The following is a 20,745-nucleotide window of genomic DNA, read 5'->3' on the forward strand; positions in this document are numbered from 1 at the left end:
AGCTAAGATCCAAAGTTGAATATTCTGAACCAGAAACCCTATTCTCCTCTGTTTTTTATAACTTATAGGTTCTTCAAAGCCTTATTCCTTTTGGGTGGACCTTTCCTTAGAAAATGTCAGTGATAAAGTTACACAATGATCCCCCAACCCTTGCCTTTTCTTTTCATCCAGCAGGGCTACAACAAAGGGATCCACGTTAGAGAATACATCCAAATGCTCTGCCTGCTGGAACCCTCCAGACATAATTTAAATAAGTTTAGGGTAGTTTGTAAAAAAAGCGGAGAGGGCAAATAATTGGCTTGGGAGGTGCAGTACTTAATTCTTTTAGAGAAGTGTGTGTGTGTGTGTGTGTGTGTGTATATATATATAAAATTGCATTTTAGGTTTTGGGGTACATGTGAAGAACATGCAGGATTGTTGCATAGGTACATAAATGGCAATGTGGTTTGCTGCCTTCCTCCCCATCACCTATATCTGGCATTTCTCCCCATGTTATCCCTCCCCAACTCCCCACGCCCCACTGTCTCTCCCTTAATTCCCCCCTCCGACAGACCTCAGTGTGTGATGCTCTCCTCCCTGTGTCCATGTGTTCTCATTGTTCAACACCTGCCTATGAGTGAGAACATGCGGTGTTTGATTTTCTGTTCTTGTGCCAGTTTGCTGAGAATGATGGTTTCCAGGTTCATCCATGTCCCTACAAAGGACACGAACTCATCGTTTTTTATGGCTACATAGTATTCCATGGTGTATATGTGCCACATTTTCCTTGTCCATTCTATCATTGATGGGCATTTGGGTTGGTTCCAAGTCTTTGCTATCGTAAACAGAGCTGCAATGAACATTCGTGTGCATATATCCTTATAATAGAACGATTTATAATCCTTTGGATATATACCCAGTAATGGGATTGCTGGGTCAAATGGAATTTCTATTTCTAGGTCCTTGAGGAATCGCCACACTCATAGGCACAGGTTTTACTCTGATTTAAATAAAAAACTCCTCATCAATACCTTCTATGAAGTGTATTTCCTCTTTGGGTTTTTATTCAATTTCTGGATAATTAAAACAAAAACAATATCTGAGTCCCTCTTTTTTAGGAGACTTGCATTCTTTTGTGTGATATGGAGAAGTGCCTATGCCTCTTGTTTACTCCACTCTTTCCTCAGGCTTAATATTCCAAGACCAGTGAGAAAATGGTTTTCCCCAAACCATGCATCTCCCTCAGGTTTTCGGCAGTTGATAATCTCCTGAAGAAGCAGGATGTCCTGGATAGTGTCTGAGAGGATCTCAGGGTGCTCCATGCCAGACTCTCATCTGCCCATGTCTAGTCTGGCTGTGGTCCACACAGGCTTTACCCAGGAAGAAGCTGCTCAGGGAACTCACACGTCACACCTCTCCCATATGGAGGTCAATGCATTCCTGGGAAGTTCATATGCCCCAGTCCCCATCAACCATTCCAAAACCCAAAAAGCTCTGAAACTCAAGTTATTTTCCAAGTTTGTAGGAAACACATTTGAAGGTGAAACCTCACTGGAGATGTTATGTGGCTATTTTTTAAATATGTATTTATTTCATTCAAAGTAATTAATAGTCACCATGTTTTATTTCAAGGCACCACCACAGACTCCAGTGAGGGTGTTAAATAATATACAATATATGTAGCATAATGTCTTTTAAAATAAAAATTTCCTTATTCCAAATTCCAAAATTGATTCCAAGAGTAAGAGACTGGTGACCCGAATCGCCCTTTTAGAGCAGCAAATGAGAGAGAGGAAGCAGAAGTGAAAAGAAATAACAACCCCTTTATCTGACCTGCAGTGTCAGTTGTGATACTTTCACAGTGATTTTCAAACATTAATGTGCACAGAAATCCCTTTGAAGAGCTTGTTAAAATGCATATTTTGATTCAGTAGTCTGATGTTAACCCTGAGATTCTTTATTTCCAACCAGCAACCAGTGATGCCATTGCTGCTGGGCTATGGACCACAGTTTAAAGATCCAGAGACCCAGAAATCTTTATTCTTGAGAGAACCCAGTGGCACAATAAAAGGCCAGTTTTTAACACCAATATATATTAATAGATGGAAAATAGAGGGTCCCTGAGGTAAGGAGTTTTGCCTAGTTTCACACAGCCGGAAAACATCACAGTCAGGACTCAAACTTTGGTGTCTTGACCATCTGCCCATTCTTCCAGTGTGTCACTTCACCAAGAAGGAAGCACTGGAGAAGCAGGAGCAGTAGGTACCACGCAGAAGCAGGAGCAGTAGGAGAGGAGGTAAAATAATATTACAAAAACATTTCCCAGTGAAATTCATGCTGATTAGTCATCCATGATATGAAGGATGAGGTATTAGACAAGGCGAGAGGAAGCCCAGATGTTGAGCTTTGTGTGTCTCACCAACTAACTGCAAGATGTCTCTGGCCCTAAGTGATTTCCAGCACACTTTACACCTCTGGCTTTCTATACGTCTACCGTAGTTGATCTATGGGAGAGGAACAAGACTCAGCGAATTCTCAATTACTATTGCCTCTCTGTAACTCAGCACCATCGATGCTTTGTGCTTGTCACAGAGGTGGCATCGTATGGTGGAGAGGAGTGCCTGGAGCCAAACTGCCTGGATGTGAATCTCACATCCAACACTTAATTCGTTGTGCAAACATAGGCTTGATTCTTAATTTCTCAGTGCCTTTGTTTGCTGGTCTTTAAAAGGGTGATAATCATAGTATTGATCTTGTGAGGCTTTTATGGAAGTCTAAATTTACATAAGTACAATATTTGGAACAATGCTAAGGTGGCTTATTTTAACTGTATCTCAGAGTATCTCCACTTATAGCAGGGCCAATTTTAAGATCTGGACTTTGTCACTTTGAAATGCCTATGAAATATTTGATCATTGTTTGATTAGGTTTCTCCCTATAAGGAATATTCTGGAGCAACTTTATTAATTATTTGGGGAAGTAAGGAGGCCAAGGGTGAATTTTTATCATTTGTATGCCTTGTATATCCTTACAAAGAGGGTGAGGGATTTGCTTTTTGCTACTGATTTTCATGATACTGGTGATGAAATGATTCTCAGGATGGGAGAAGGAAGAGTGACAGTTGCCCAGAGATTATAGTGGATCAGGGTATGAACATTCTAGGAGCCCACCTCACCACTAATCCAGTGTGTTTGCATCTGGCTGTTCCAGGTGTTGACAGGTTATTATTAACATGCTCACATATCCCTCAGCTTCATCTGATCAGTTACCCTCCCTCTTTCAAATCACTTTTGTAGGAGGATGAAAGGGAAAGCCAAATGATTGAGGTGACAGGTCCTGTGGCTCATTGAAAAACTGTGTCAGATAACTCTGCCAAAAGCTGTTTTCAACTGGAAAGGAAACACCCTTTTGTGCTTTGTAATTCATGGGTGGACCACAAGAAAGTGAAAATAGCTGTGTCTATGGAACATTGCCACTTACACATAGCAACAGCCTTATTTACAGATACAAAAATCATTACTTCTTTCTGTTCCCTGAAGCATAACTTTAATGCTGGGGAAATTTCTTAGGATCACAAACATGCAAGGCCAAATCTTTGAGGTGGCTTCACTCCAACCTCCGAAGTTGGAACAATAACTCCATGCACGCGATTTCAACAGCTTCCTTCCACAGTCCCCTCTGTCCCTTCTGTTCTCATTCAGAATAGATTTAGGCAAGTACCAGAGTAATGGCTTGAAATTCAGTCATTGGCCTTGATTTTTATCCACCAATGCCATCTAGATTTTTTTAAGCCCATCTCTGCGCCCATTATATTTTGCCCTGGTGAAAATATAGTGTCTTGTAAAAGACTGAGTCTAATTCTTTTTCCATGTAGAAGAAAGAATTGACTTTCCTATGTCTTCCAATGGGATCTCTTTCTGCAAGTTGAGAATGTTTATGTAGTACCTACTCATAATCCTGGTAGTAACCTTATAATGCTTAACTGAGTTCCTACTATATGCCAGGCACTGTTGTAAGTCTTTCATATATATTAACTCCTTAATGTTTACAACAGCCTTATGGAGTAAATGATACTCACCTTTTTATCGTGTACAGAGAGTTCAAGTAACTTTCTCTTGGTCACACAGCTAGTCAGTGCAGAGCTGGGCTGCATAATTTATTTGGCTCTAGAGTTCACATTCTTAGGGACCATGCTACTTTATTTCTCTTTGCAAGAGTGGGCACAGGCAGAGAAAGCAAAAGACATACAACCCAAGCTCTTCTGCTCCTCCTTTTGTCTTACACTCTGTTGGCACTCCAAAAATACTATTTTAAATAGAGAGATACTATAATAAATAGAGAACAAACACTGAGTAGTCATTATGTTGCCTATAAGTAAGAGTATGATATTTCTGGAAAGCTAAACGGGGTGTTGTTTTATAACCTGGGGAAAAAAATAGAGGGTAGGAGTGCTTCCTGAAGATCTATATTCAAGGTGCATTGCTTACCAATAACCAGCACTTTGAGCCATCCATATGGTGAACTATTAAATTAATAAGCCTGGTATATGAGCAGCCTGGGATAAGTTCTGTTACTTTGGAGCAGCTACTTAGTTGAAATTTAATTTCCTCATTTTCTAGTTGGATATTTGTTTGTTTCTCCCTTGGCTCTCCTTTGAGGAGGCTTATATCAAAGAGGTACACAAAAGTAAAAAATCTAACTAAGAATAAGAAGAAAATATCAAGAAGAGTAGAAAGTCGAAACAAGGACCAAGAGGTACAGGAATGGGCACAACTATGCAAGTAGTATGAGCCCTCAAATGGCTTTTGGCATTCAGAGCTGATTCTAGATTTTTTATCAGAAAAAAGAAAACATTGTCAGTTTTGTGGTAGAAGTGAAATAGTTCCTAAAGACTCTCTCTGAAAGAATTTTCTGAAATGGATCTTCTTTAAAAACACAAATGTGGTTAAAAATTTCATAAGTTTACTTCTGGAAATCCCTACAAAACTTTGGATTCAAAATTGAAACCTAGTTAAGATAGGCTTATTCTTGGCCAAGAAGTAGGTAAATGAATAAGAACAGGGAAAGATGAGGCTTAGATAATACAATCAAGTATATACCATCTGGTTCCAAGGGGAGAATCTAAGGCAGGGTTTATTTTTTCTTTAATACATGAATTCCTTTGAGAAGATTATGAAAGTTATAGACCGTCACTTTAGAAAATCACACATATTCACATATGCAAATTTTTTTGTATAATTTAGGAGAGTTGATAGATTTTTTTAAACCCATAGCTGCATGTGAATGATAGCTCTTTTAAATTCCATTCATTGGCTGTTGACTGCAGGAATCTTTTATCTGGAAGGATAGATGGATTACAGGTTTTTCCTGCAATACTCCATAAATATCATTTCTATCATCAGAGTTTCTGATAAGCACTGAGAACCCAGCTGAATGTGTAAAATTATAGGAAACACTTGAGCAGATGATTTCTTACTATAAAAATCAATCAAGAAGCACAAACAAAACTTACAAATACAACTTTCCTATTTTCACATAGTAGGCCATAGATGTGCCACTTGGCACAGTGAAATTATTATCCAGAAACAGTTCTGAGTCTACTCCAGCTATGAATGAGTGATGTATTAAATACCTACCATTTTTACTCTTGAGTGTTTCCAAGTTACCTTTGACCCTGACAACATTCAAAGCAGATTATTTTGGAAATTGTGTTGACTAATGAACCTGCAATGGGGAATTAATTGCTAAATGTGCAGAACTTTTAAAAAGACTTCTGTAGTTTTTTTCTTGTTTAGGTTTTATACAGCTTCGCAGAAAACATGAAATATTATCAATATTCCACTTTAAATATATTATTGTATTGTCTTAATGAATTTTGTATTTTTTTCTTTAGTTGTATGAAGAATAAAGAATTCATTTTTTTGTTTTAAAGGTTACTATATTGACATATAACTGTAGAAAAATGACATGAAATTAGTTAACATAATGTTAGCTTTAGAAGATAAATGATTCAACAGTTACTCATTGTAACTTAGCAGGGGTTTTTTTTTGGTTTTTTTTTTTTTTGTATTTTAAGGTTAATATATTTTCTTTTCTGAGTGCAAACATTTTAGCAAGCCCTTGCAAAGCTCATGGTCCCTAGGCTCTTAGCCCAAAGAGGCCATTTGATAAAATAGTCCTGGTGAAGTGATCATACAAATCTACCTGAACTATGGGTTTAGTAGATACAAAACAATCTGGAAAAATACAGTAATCATTTTTATTTTAGTATTATTGATATCACTTTTTTTTTTTTTTTTGATGAAAATTATATGGCATGACCAATTGTACGTTGAGAACATTACTCACTCATGGCAATAAAATTATAACATGAACATATAAAAGGAAAAGATAGAGAGGCATGCATACTGACCTTCAAAAATATACTGTAGTGCTTGTTTTGGCAGCACATACACTAAAATTGAAACGATACAGAGAAGATTAGCATGGCCCCTGCACAAGGATGACATGCAAATTCGTGAAGCGTTTCATATTTTTAACCCTTCAAAAAATCAATAAATCCAGGAGCTGGTTTTTCGAAAAGATCAACAAAATAGACAGACCAATAGCCAGATTAATAAAAAAGAAAAGAGAGAAGAATCAAATAGATGCAATAAAAAATGATAAAGGGGATATCACCACAGATTCCACAGAAATTCAAACCATCATCAGAGATTATTACAAACAACTCTATGCACATAAACTAGTAAACCTGGAAGAAATGGATAAATTCCTGGACACTTGCATCCTCCCAAGCCTAAACCAGGAAAAAGTCCAAACCCTTAATAGACCAATAATGAGGTCTGAAGTTGAGGCAGCAATTAAGAGCCTACCACCTAAAAAAAGCCCAAGTCCAGATGGATTCACAGTTGAATTCTACCAGACATAAAAAGAGGAGCTGGTACCATTCCTTCTGAAACTATTCCAAACAATCCAAAAAGAGGGAATCCTTCCCAAATCATTTTATGAGACCAACATCATCCTGATACCAAAACTCAGCAGAGACTCAGCAAGAAAAGAAAACTTCAGGCCAATAACTATGATGGACATAGATGCAAAAATATTCAATAAAATACAGGCAAACTGATTGCAACAGCACATCAAAAAGCTTATCCACCATGATCAAGTAGGATTCATCCCGGGGATGCAAGGCTGGTTCAACATATGCAAGTCTATAAATGTAATTCATCACATAAACAGAACAAAAGACAAAAACCACAATTATCTCAATAGATGCAGAGAAGGCCTTTGACAAAATTCAACAGCACTTTATGCTAAAAACCCTCAATAAACTCGGTATTGACAGAACATATCTCAAAATAATAAAAGCTATTTACGACAAACCAACAGCCAATATCATACTGAATGGGCAAAAACTGGAAGCATTCCCTTTGAAATCTGGCACTAGACAAGGATGCCCTCTCTCACCATTCCTATTCAATATATTATTGGAAGTTCTAGCCAGAGCAACCAGGCAAGAAAAGGACATAAAGGGTATTTAAATAGGAAAGGAGGAAGTCAAATTGTCTCTATTTGCAGACGACATGATTGTATATCTAGAAGACCCCATCGTCTCAGCCCAAAATCTCCTGAAACTGATAAGCAACTTCAGCAAAGTCTCAGGATACAAAATCAATGTGCAAAAATCACAAGCATTCCTGTACACCAATAACAGACTTAAAGAGAGCCAAATCAAGAACGAACTGCCATTCACAATTGCTACAAAGAGAATAGGAATACAACTAACAAAGAAGGTAAAGGACCTCTTCAAGGAGAACTACAAACCACTGCTCAACAAAATCAGAGAGGACACAAACAGATGGAGAAACATTCTATGTTCATGGTTAGGAAGAATCAATATCATGAAAATGGCCATACTGCCCAAAGTAATTTACAGATTCAACGCTATTCCCATCAAGCTACCAATGACCCTCTTCACAGACCTGGAGAAAACCACCTTAAACTTCATATGGAACCAAAAGAGAGCCCGCATAGCCAAGTCAATTCTAAGCAACAAGAACAAAGTGGGAGGCATCACACTACTGGACTTCAAACTATACTACAAGGCTACAGTAATCAAAACAGCATGGTACTGGTACCAAAACAGAGATATAGACCATGGAACAGAACAGAGGCCTCGGAGGCAACACAACACATCTACAACCATCTGATCTTTGACAAATCTGACAAAAACAAGCAATGGGGAAAGGATTCCCTGTTTAAAAATGGTGTTGGGAAAACTGGCTAGCCATGTGCAAAAAGCAGAAACTGGACCCCCTCCTGACACCTTACACTAAAATTAACTCCAGATGGATTAAAGACTTAAACATAAGACCTAACAGCATAAAAACTCTAGAATAAAATCTAGGCAAAACCATTCAGGACATAGGCGTAGGCAAGGACTTCATGACTAATACACCAAAAGCATTGGTAACAAAAGCCAAAATAGACAAATGGGACCTAATCAAACTCCACAGCTTCTGCACAGCAAAATACAGTTATTAGAGTGAATCGGCAACCAACAGAATGGGAAAAAAATTTTGCAGTCTACCCATCTGACAAAGGGCTAATATCCAGAATCTACAAAGAGCTAAAACAGATTTACAAGAAAAAAACAAACAAGCCCTTTCAAAAGTGGGTGAAGGATATGAACAGACACTTTACAAAAGAAGACATACGTGAGGCCAACAAACATATGAAAAAATGCTCATCATCACTGGTCATTAGAGAAATGCAAATCAAAACTACATTGAGATACCATCTCATGCCAGTTAGAATGGCGATCATTAAAAAATCTGGAGACAACAGATGCTGGAGAGGATGTGGAGAAATAGGAACCCTTTTACACTGTTGGTGGGAGTGTAAATTAGTTCAACCATTGTGGAAGACAGTGTGGCGATTCCTCAAAGACCTAGAAATTGTTTAATTTTATTTTTTTATTTGACCCAGCAATCCCATTACTGGGTATATATCCAAAGGATTATAAATTGCTCTACTGTAAGGACACATGCACATGAATGTTCATTGCAGCACAGTTTACAATAGCAAAGACCTGGAACCAACCCAAATGCCCATCGATGATAGACTGGACAAGGAAAATGTGGCACATATACACCATGGAATACTATGCAGCCATCAAAAACAATGAGTTTGTGTCCTTCGTAGGGACATGGGTGAGCCTGGAAACCATCATTCTCAGCAAACTGGCACAAGAACAGAAAATCAAACACCACATGTTCTCACTCATAGGTGGGTGTTGAACAATGAGAACACATGGACACAGGGAGGAGAGTATCACACACTGGGGTCTGTTGGGGGGAAATAGGGGAGGGACAGCGGGAGGTGGGGAGTTGGGGAGAGATAGCATGGGGAGAAATGCCAGATATAGGTGATGGGGAGGAAGGCAGCAAATCACACTGCCATGTGTGTACTTATGCAACAGTCTTGCATGTTCTTCAAGTGTTCCCCAAAGCCTAAAATGCAATAAAAAAACAAAATTAAAAAAATATATATATATACACATATGTATATACGTGTGTGTATATATATATATACACACACACATATATATGTGTGTGTGTATATATATATATACATATATATATATGTACTGTAAACTTTCAAGACTTAAATCTTAGGCCACTTGAAATTACTTATTTTTCCCCAGGGTATTATTCTGAAGCTATTGAGAATTAAAGTCCTGTTAAAATATGGGATTTTTTGTTTGTACCCTTATTCATGGCAATAACTTAATATCAATATTGAGGTCACACAGTTTATTAAATAAACTGATTTCTATATATGAAACGTTACATGGCAAGAGACATTATAAAGGTACAAGCAACATTTGCTAATTTTGATGTATTTTACAACAAAATTACAGAGTTTAAAAAATTATGCATGATAGGAAAGGTATTCTTAAACCTATTTGATCTCAATTGTTATGTAAAGTATTAGCCAGAGAAACCAAGACTTACAGTTTTTGTAAAAGAGAAAATATAGTATAGTGTAGTTTAGAAAGACTTCCTGTCAACCAAATAAATGTATAATATGATAAGAATAGAATTGCTTTTTAAAAATTAAATCATCTTTAACCCGGCATGGTGGTACCTGCCTGTAGAGCTAGTTACTCAGGAGGCTGAGGCAGGAAGATCACTTGACACCAGGAATTTGAGGCTGCAGTGAGCTACGATGGCATCACTGCACTCTAGGCTGGGTGATAGAACAAGACTTTGTTTTTAAAATAAATAAATAAATAAATAAATAAATAAATAAATAAATAAATTTGATTCTTCTAATAGTACTATTTAAAGCCCCCTGTCTCTCAGATAGATTTGCTGCACACACCACAACCAGAAAAAACTAAGTTTTTGCTTGTGTTATATACTGTAATTCCATGGAATTATCTTTGAAGAAAACATTTCCACCACTTTAAAAAAAAAAAGTTTTAATATTTTGAACACCAAAGGGGTAGACTTTCTTAGCATCTACTCAAAGGGATCATACTGGTGAAGTTAATTAGAACTACTTGTTGGTAGAGATCGGAGCTCACAAGTCAATATGGGCTCTGAGCAGTTAGGAAAGCAAGGGGTCTTCATTCAGTACCACCTTTACTGTAAGCTTTTTAACCAATAAACTATCTGCTGAAGTTTTACTAAGTCCCAGACTGAGATGGGGTTTAGGGATTTCAAATTTTAGTGCAGTTACCTTAAGAACATGTTGCTGGGAAACGAAAGTCAACCTCAATACAAATAAAGAATCTTTCTAATCTAGTTTGCAGATGAAGCATCACTTAAAATGACTGGAAATAGGAGGATGGGAGCAAAGCAGAGATGTAAGTTGCAACATTTTATAAAACATTTTGCTGAAGGATGCAAAAGCTTAGGGCTGAAGAGAGCACCAACCCAGGAAGGGTGTGGAGAGAGGACATATTGGTCTTATTTCTGAATATGTTATTGTGACTAAGTTGTGTAGTTGTCTGGCTCCATTTCTTGTAGTAGAGAATGAGTAGACAAATGAATGACCAAAAGTTCACAGGCTATGTTGAAGCAAAAGGAAAAAGGAAGGAAAGAAAGATGCAAAGTCTTCCTCAGGCTGAAGCTTCTTTGAGGCAGCAGAAATACAGAAGCTAACATGTCTGTGAAAGTCAGGTAAGGAAAGGAAGAGAAGAATAAAATAATACTGTGAAAAGACTAAAAAAAGAATTACTGAAAAATTACAGTTCTAGTTTATAAGAAATAAATGCTTAAGATGATTATTTGTTTGTGTGATAGTGGAAATACTAAAATAATTTTGTAAATGCATCCAACCAGTAGTGGGTTGGTTAATGTTTAAATGTCTTTTGGGTTTAGTAGAGGGGTGGGGAGCCCTAATTTGTACTAGTTGCTGATCTTCATGGTATATCTATTCCTACTATGACCACATGTGATGTCAATGAATCTGGAGTTGGAAAGAGATGTCCACAATTGGCTCTCATAAAGCAGTTCACTCCCACTCCAGTGTACTACCAAATCCAGCTTCCATTGTTCCTGAGAGCTGCTAGGCACCAAGCTCTCCACTTTTATGTGTATCATTTAATTGTCACCTCCCTAACAGGAAAGTATTGTTACATTGTCAGAGAAGTCACTTATATGGTCAGAGACATACATGGTCTAACACTGCACTGTGTAGTGCAACAGCCAGTAGCCACGTGTGGCTGTTTAAATTTAGTTAATAAAAACCAAATATCAAACTCCACAGTCATATCAGCCAAATTTAAAGTACTCAATAGCCACATGTGGAGAACTACCACATTGGAGAATGCAAATATAAAATATTTTCATCATTGTAGTAAGCTGTCTTGGATGATGCTATTTGAATGTATTTCAACCTGAATTCTAAGGTTTGAACTTTATGGTCAGAGAAAACCAGGTGTCTTGAAAAATACAGTATTATAAAAATACATTTTATACCACATTGCTTCTGAGGTGACTTTACCTATTCTCCAGTGATGCAATTCCTCCCCAGTGTTTGACTCAAAGATTTGCATTCTTGCAGTTGTAAAGAGGAACTTTGTTCATAAAAGGGCCAAAGAGAATTTTAGAAGGTTTTTCTTTGAAGAAATTTAAGAAAAACTAGTTTTGCTACCCAGCTTTCCCTTTTGCCCTCTACAATAAGTCCTCACACAGCAACCACAGTGATCTTGAAATACAAATATGAACACTTGCCTTCTCTGTTTGAGGCTGTATAAGGGCTTCCTATTAAATTTCAAATTAAATACAAATCGTTTATTTGGGTCTGCCTACAAGGCAAACCTCATCTGGTATCATTCCCCCTTCCTCGTTATGTTCCCATTACATGTAATCTCCCTCAATTCCATGAAATTTCCAAGGAATGAAAGACTCTGGAATTTTAGGTATGTTTCAAAAGTATGAGAGCTTTTTTAAAAAATTCACTAGTATGGCACTGGGAACATAGTAGGTACTCAGGAGCTGCAACATATGCTAGAAATAAAATATATACATAATTAAGTCTTCTCAGAAAGGGGAAAGCATACATTGCATTTTTTTTCTATTTTAGGAGGAAAACTAAGGTGGAGCAATCAAGGTTGTTAGTCATAACATTTCTACCCAAGTGTTCCACTCATGACTTATAAGCACTAGATTGAATTATCTGAGACCTAAGTGTGTGGTTAGAATTCAATGAAACCACTCAATGGTGTGCTAGTAAATGTTTAATAACTAACGAACTTTTGTTTTTTTTGAGCCAGGGTCTCACTGTATTGCACAGGCTGGAGTGCAGTGGCACATTCTTGGCAACCTCTGTCTCTCAGGTTCAAGCAATTCTCCTGCCTCAGCCTCCCGAGTAGCTGGGATTACAGGCACGTACCACCATGCCTGGCTAATTTTTGTAGCTTTTGTAGAGACAGGGTTTCACCATGTTGGCCAGGCTGGTCTCCAACTCTTGACCTCAAATGATCCACCCACCTTGGCCTCCCAGCACTTTGGTCTCTTAAGTGTTGTAAAATTTAGTCTATAGTCTATTTTTTTACAAGCACCACAGGTAAGTGTGAGAACCATTTCATAGAGGTAGCAATATTGACTGCAGTTGGTAGGCCTAGAGCCAAGGAAGAATTTCCCATCAGAACTGAAAATCACAAGCTAACTGAGGATCCTAGAGGTAGGCAAGAAGGGCTGGAAATCAGGAAACAACAATGCAATGTGTAAGAGCCATGGAACCACAAGAGCAACCTCATCCAAAGCCCTCATTTTATATGAAGCTCCCCTCCCAGAGAGAAAAAGAGACCCCTCTTTGACTGATAACCATTCCAGAGCAAATCTCTCCTCAAGTATCCTTCCTAACTACATAATCCAAGCTGTCAATAACTCAATATGTGCATAGAACCACTTAATTTCTCTGGACCTATATTTTCTTCTCAAGGTAAAGGGAGAATGAGTCTTTGCCTTGCTTATATCATAGAATCTTTGTAATGCAATATTGCATGTGAAAGATCTTTGAAAAGAATATATTGTTGTAGAAATTTCAGATGGCATCATTACCTGATAAAAAGGACTTAGATTGAAAATCCTATCAAAGTCCAACCTAGGGGCCTCTATGTTCTGCACAAAAAGTACCTCCCAGTCCTGTTAGCCTTTGAGGCTCAGGCTGACTCACCATAAGCTAGGAATCCTGGCTTTCTGCCTGTGTATATATTTATGCATCAAGAATTATATATACCTGGTACCTGGGTGCTCATCTCCAGAGGATGCCAGTTACTTGAATGCCAAAATTGAAGTCTTGGGGTGGTCTTTAGTCTCCTGGGATAAACTGAGTGATCAGAAGATAAACTACAAAGTTTTGATTCTTGACCAAATCCAGACATTTCAGCTTTGGAAATGCGCCCATCTATCCAGCATGTGTCAGAACAAAGGAACAACAAATAGAAATGAGAAGGGCGTTTAAAGTAGAATCCCACACCTGCAACATTATGGCAAATAGAGATATAGTTTATTTTACTGACTAATTAAAATCCACAAATTGAGTTTGAATACAGATTTTTTTCTATTGTCATACCTGAAAGTCTGCAGGCACAGATCAAGGGTTGTGCCAAAAGCTCTTGCCTGCATTTTCATATTTATTCTCTGTAACAGCCTTGTAGGTGGTCCTCCATGTTGGCAAATATAATAATACTCATTTACCTTTATTCATCGTTTACTTGTTACTTTTTTCATTTACTTGGAACACTGAGGTAGGTGCTATATGTGTGATTATTTAATTCTCACAAATGCCCTATTAGATAGTTACACTCATAGCCCCCATTTGAAGTATCAGGTAACTGAAGCTCAGAAAGTGTAGTAACTTATCCTATTGTATAAGTAAGCAACTTATACAATTACCAAGTGATGGAATTGGTGCTGAATCTGAAGTCTCAGTGACTCCAAAGCCAGCACCCCCAGCTCCTTCCCTAGAGAAATGTGGGCATTTGGAGTGTTCTTTTTTTTTTTTTTTTTTTTTTTTTTTTTTTTTTGAGACGGAGTCTCGCTCTTGTTACCCAGGCTGGAGTGCAATGGCGCGATCTCGGCTCACCGCAACCTCCGCCTCCTGGGTTCAGGCAATTCTCCTGCCTCAGCCTCCTGAGTAGCTGGGATTACAGGCACGCGCCACTGTGCCCAGCTAATTTTTTTTTTGTATTAATAGAGACGGGGTTTCACAATGTTGACCAGGATGGTCTCGATCTCTCGACCTCGTGATCCACCCGCCTCGGCCTCCCAAAGTGCTGGGATTACAGGCTTGAGCCACCGCGCCCGGCCGGCATTTGGAGTGTTCTACATCAACATCATCTTTTCCTCTTGATTCAGGCACGGGAGCACAGATAGGTGAGTCAGTAAGTTGCCTCATCAACTCAGTTCCTAGTTAGGAGAAACACAAACAGAACCAGACTCTACACAACATCAGGAGGTATGGCTGAATTATTCTCCCAGCTCCTAAACTGCAAGAGTCTCCTTTCCCTATCTGTCTGGCAATGGAACCAAAGGGAAGTAGAAGTGGCCTGTGGAACCAACTGTTCTGTATCCACAGGCCATGCCTTCGTTCTTCCTGGAATGAGTCAATGACAGGGTCTGCTGAAAGTCTTGGCAAACAGATGCACACTGAAGTATAGACAAGTACATAAGGAAGCCATTTATGAAAACGTAACTGACACAATGATTTAGGTTTTCAAATGAATTTCTGATGTTTATCTTTATGAGGCTGTTAGCACACTGTAAACATTACTTTTAATATAATCTCCCATATATTGCAACTGGGTGATGGCTGAATTCTGAGTTACAATGAAAGTATTATACAGAGCGGCATTTAATCCAGGAGATAATACCAATGTTAACTGCTAGTGACACAAAAGCAAACCATGAGCAAGTGAACTAAGTCAGTATATGTCAAAAAATTCACTCAACATTAATATGCTTGAGTAACAGCTTGAAAAAAATAAGCTGGTTGCCTTCCACCGTATTTGTTCTGAGCCACAAACACGCTGGGTTGGTTTGTTTGCTTGCTTGGTTTTTGTTTTTTTAAACTGCTGATTTCACTGTTTAATAATACTTCTTCACCAGAATAATTAAACCTACCTACTCGAACCTGATGTCAGGTGCAGATGCTAGGGAATATTGAAAAAAAGTAAGTTCTTCTGTCTCAAAGATACCCTATGCATTTGCAAACACAGGAGCCAAGGGCACCCTTGGATGTGGACACATGATAAGGCTACTCAGCCCTAAGAAATGGTCAGAGTTGAGCTCTGAGTTCTGAGATGCAAAGATGGAACTGCACCTCATCAGGCCCAGGGTATCTTGTCCTAGAGTCACTAAATACACATACTGCAACCTTTCAAATGTGCGGAGGGGAACTGAGATGAAGAAAAGATGGTTATGATTTTGCTTCCCCTACAACCAGGGAGAAAGGAGAAATCTTAGCGATTCCCTACAGATAGTAGCTCAGCAATTCAGGGCTTTGGAAACCACATTTGCTAAGTTTTTAATCCCACCTCTGGTATGAAATAGCCATGTGATCCTAGGCAAACCACTTAACCACTACGTGTCTCATGTGATGTCTCTGTGAAGTGGGAATGCCAACACCTCCACCAACTGCCCCCTTACGGGATATGTAAATATGAAGTAATCATTGGATAGAAACAGGCTCTGGAACAGCGGGAGTGCTGAATTCAAATTTCCATGATTTTTGTCCCTAATACCAATTTCACTTCATTTTTTCATCATCTGCAAATTCAGCACTGTGGGAATTGGGGAGAAATAATGCAGGGCTCCCCAAGTACCATGTTCTCACTTGGCATCCGCAGACACTTCTACAGCCAGACTAATTCCCTTTCTATGTAAATTGCAGAAAACCTTCACAGACTTGCATTTATATTTTTATTTCATGATTTTTTTTTATAACACCCTTGGGGCTCACTCCTTCCTGAATCTTGAATGATTAAAAGCAAACTGGGTTTAGAATGAGATTATAACTAATTAATTCCACCTCAATCTTAAACTTTATCATCCATAACCTCTCTAGCCACCACCCTCTAGTTCTCTGAATAAAAAAAGAGCTAGCCTGCTTCAACTTGGGAATGGAAAAAAAGTTTCAATAAACTAACTTGCTGAAGTTTCAGTTGGGGAAGCTTTAAAGATACCCTCCTCATAAGTGGCCTCTACATTATAAAAACCCTCGACTGTTGCTAAAACCTCCTTGCCTTTGCAATCAGATATCAGCTGCTCACCACACAGCATTCTAAGAATGTCTTTGAGGGAAGACCTATCACCCAAATAAACTTGCTTTCTGGGATTCTAGGGAGTGCAAAGTGCTGGAATGTGCCAGTGGCTGGCTTAGAAATGAGAAGAAAACATTTGGAGATGAGAAGGAGGGTTGAGCTGAACTTTTTAAGCTGAGGGGGTGAGCAGAAAGGGCCTGGGGTCCATCCTGTCTGGTGAGCAGTCAATGCACTGCAGGCCTGCTTGCAGGCCAAGTGGGGTTGGAAAGCTCTAATTAGATTAGCAATGTTTTGCTAGAAGGCAGAAAGCTTAAAACATTAACTTTTTAAACAAGTACATCAGTTCTGAGTAAACATTATTCTTTTATTTAGTCGTATGGTCTGAGTCAGCCTATTTCCAGGACAGTGGTAATGCATGCGTTTGATTCCTGAATGCAAATATGCTTTCAATTTTACTATGCAAATTCCCCAATTTTGGTATACTTCTCCGGGGCTTGCAACTGGCTATGTGCTGCTCTCTTGTCTCATGCTTGATGGGCTCTGTTTCTGCCAGGGGCTGTCAGACAGCCAGTGGCAGCCCTTGGTAGTCCTGCTGGAGCCTGCAGATTCCTTGGTCGTGTGGGTTGAGAGACTTTTACTCTTTGTGGGGTAAAGCCCACATTTTGAACCAAGTTTGTAAAATTCATCCAATTTATATGAAAGATGGTCATGAATCTTTTTTGAAAGTAGCTGTCAGAAACAACAGGACCTCAAAAGATTATTTAAATCCACAGATCTGAGTCAAATTCTAAGACCGTTAGGCTAAGTGGATGGCTTTGGGCAAGACCCAGTTTCCACACTGATCAAGTGTGATGATTTCATAACTCCTTAGTGTGTTGTGAGAATTAACTAAGACCACATATAAAGGGGCCAGTTCAGTGACTGACCTATCACACACATAGCCCATGTTAGTTAGTTTCCCCCTCCTCTTATTTCCTGATCCTCTGAGATTCAGGTGAGAGGGAGGAAATAGAGGCAAGCTAAGTATATGAATCCACCATGTCTCCTTAATGGGAATGAGAAGCTGTGAGACTATGTGGGACCTTAAACGTCCCCTTTCCAGCATCATCCCCCATTAAAACAAACTAACCCACATCCAATAGTCAAGCCACAATCACGTACTCACAGTTACTTCCAGACCTCCATGAATGCTGTTCCTTCTGTCCTCAATTTCCTTCGCACCTTATTTGAATGATACAAAGTCCTACAGTGCTTTAATCCCCCATTTCAGTGTCACCTTCTTGATGACATCTGCCCTGCTTGCTTACTCCTCTTCCCAGGCAGAGTCACTCACCACATACGCACACCTGTCCATGCTTATATAGCAGAGTGTAGGAGTCATGCTTACCCTTTAACCAATTTCAGTGTTCTTAAGTATTTGCTTCTGTCTGGGTCTTACAAGACTATGGGTTCCTCAAGGGCAGGAGTTTATATCTGAATCTCTAGAATCTAATGCAGTACAGCACACATTCCATACTAAACAATTATGTATTGAATGAATACATGAATGAATGTTGTAACTGGCAGCTCTCTAAACGAAGGGTGGGAAAGGTCATGAAAGACAGTAAGTCCAGTAAAATGTTCCCTAACAATGGCACAGATTTTTCTCTAAACGATTTCACGATCTTTCTGAGCACTCAGCCCCAAAATACTGCAGAGGAGAGTAATATCCCAGGCACTGCTCAGGAGTCCTCTCAACAGCAGAGGCAATGGCTACAGCCACATGGGCTCCTGAGCTGCCCCTGCCACTCAGTTTTATGCTCCATCCCCTCACAATCTCCTGAAAATAAAGAGAAACACTGCTTTGCCAGCAGCTGCAGAAGTCACTGGTTTCAGGTGAGCCATTCTTAGTAAGCTGTGGCCAGTAAAACAAAGAAAACAGAAAAAAGATAAAGACTTTTTACTCCTGCAGCCTCAGAGGTATGCATGATTCATATCCGTGTGAGGACAACAGAAAGAATAGGGGAAAAATGAATTGTCTTTGCTGGGTTGTTCTATCCCACCTTGAGTATGGCTATCCCACATCTCAACTGTCACTGAGCCACACATAATGTTTACAAACTAAAGACATTGTGAAAGAGGAAATAAAATGCCTAGACTAGAGTTTCAAGCAAGGCTACCTGCAGACACCCAAAAAGTTAAGAAAATTATCTTTTACCTCCTTACAACTTTACTCCATTCTTTTTATCTTTTTTTTCTTCTTCTTCTTTGGAACCAGTAGCTGGAGTGGAGAGGGTCTGGGATAGGACATGGAATATGAAGGAAGAATGTTTAGAGAAGCATAAGAGTTGTCTTCCAGCCTCAGAAGACTTGTTGGGTCCATATTCTGATGTTCTGAGGAGCTAGTGAACAAGCCTGGTAGGTACAGGTTAATTTCACAAGATAACTGCAGAAAGTAAGTTCTATCTTCCCCCTCATCCCTGAAATTCTGCTTGTTTTAAGTATGTACTAGGGATTACGCCTATAGGAATTTAATCCTTCTTAAATTTATTTACATATTTAATCACTACTATACTGTTGAAATTAATATGGTTCAAATTATTTAAAGACAGATTTATAAATGTTTAGAATGGTATGACTGGATTTTTGTTCAATGCTCTTAAATTTTGACAAGTGTAATTTGTTTCATTTCAATTGAAGTCCTGACATAGGGTTGCCAATGTATTACTTTGTCATAGTAAGGACATTTTAAAAATCATCTGTTGGCATCATTACCTCCTCAGAGAAAGGCTATTTTAGCAGTAAGAATTAAGATGGATACAATCTCAGAAGGAAGAAAAGAGACTCACTATCCTTACACTTTCAGATGGTTCCTTATTCTTATCAGTTACTGTTTTTTATTAATTATCTAAGAAATTATTCATAGGCCACAAATCCATTAAATTGTAATTGAGGAAACTGAGTCTCAGAAAGTCTTAAGTAGCACATTTGGTCATTGTCAACTTCACTAAATTCCACATATGTATAAGGTGGCATTTCTGGATAGTGCAAGAAATGTAAACATTTGTAATATAGAGGTCCCCGCCACTCTGATGTTTACAATGACCTTATGGAGATGACATGCAAAAACAACTTTGATGACCCTTGATGATTTCAACTCTGCCCTAACCAACCAGCAGCAAGCATCTGTTACTGGCTACCCCGACCCCTTCCCCCAAAATGCCTATGAAAAACTCCTAACCTATGAGTTTTCAATGAGATGATTTGAATATGAGCTTCATCCCCCACATGGCATGGCTGGCCTCATGTCTATTAAACTCTTTCTCAAAAAAAGAAGACATTTCACTCATTTGCAACTCAGTTCTCTAGCAATCTCAGCTATCTGGAGTACAGTGAAAAAGTAGTATATTGGGTGGGGTGGGGGGAAGCCTTCATGATTTTAAACTCATGACCTGATGCTTATTCACATTTTAGATATATATATATATATATATATATATATATATATGTGTGTGTGTGTGTGTGTATATGTATCATATATACACATATATATCTCTCTAAAATGTGAATATATACACATATACATATATACACACATATATGTGTTTATATATGTATAAATATATATGTGCATGTATATATGTATATATACATATATGTGCATGTATACATGTGTATATATACACATACATATGCATGTGTATATATGTATGTGTGTATATATACACATATGTGTATGTGTATATATATACATACATATATATACACACATATATATGTATGTATGTATATACAGGTATGTGTATATGTATGTGTATATATACATACGTATATATGTACACATACATATATATATACATGTATATATATACATATATATGGAGGGAGGGAAGGAGGGTGGGAGGGAGGAGGAGGAGGAGTTGCAGGGAGAGAGAGAGAGAGAGAGGAGAGGAGGGAGAGGGATGGGGGAGATATATATATATATATATATATATATACACACACAC

General features: G+C 38.4%; 1 non-coding gene across 1 annotated transcript; it reads left to right on the top strand.

Moving 5' to 3' along the window:
* The first annotated feature begins 6,409 nt into the window (after nucleotides 1-6,409).
* LOC135268472 (U6 spliceosomal RNA) lies at nucleotides 6,410-6,516 on the top strand. The gene has a single exon (XR_010336789.1). It is a non-coding gene; the product is annotated as a U6 spliceosomal RNA (small nuclear RNA).
* Nucleotides 6,517-20,745: the final 14,229 nt, after the last annotated feature.

This window comes from Aotus nancymaae, unplaced genomic scaffold, assembly GCF_030222135.1.
Source record: "Aotus nancymaae isolate 86718 unplaced genomic scaffold, 86718_ANA_hifiasm-v0.15.2.pri h1tg000040l, whole genome shotgun sequence".
Classification (NCBI taxonomy): Eukaryota; Metazoa; Chordata; class Mammalia; order Primates; family Aotidae; genus Aotus; species Aotus nancymaae.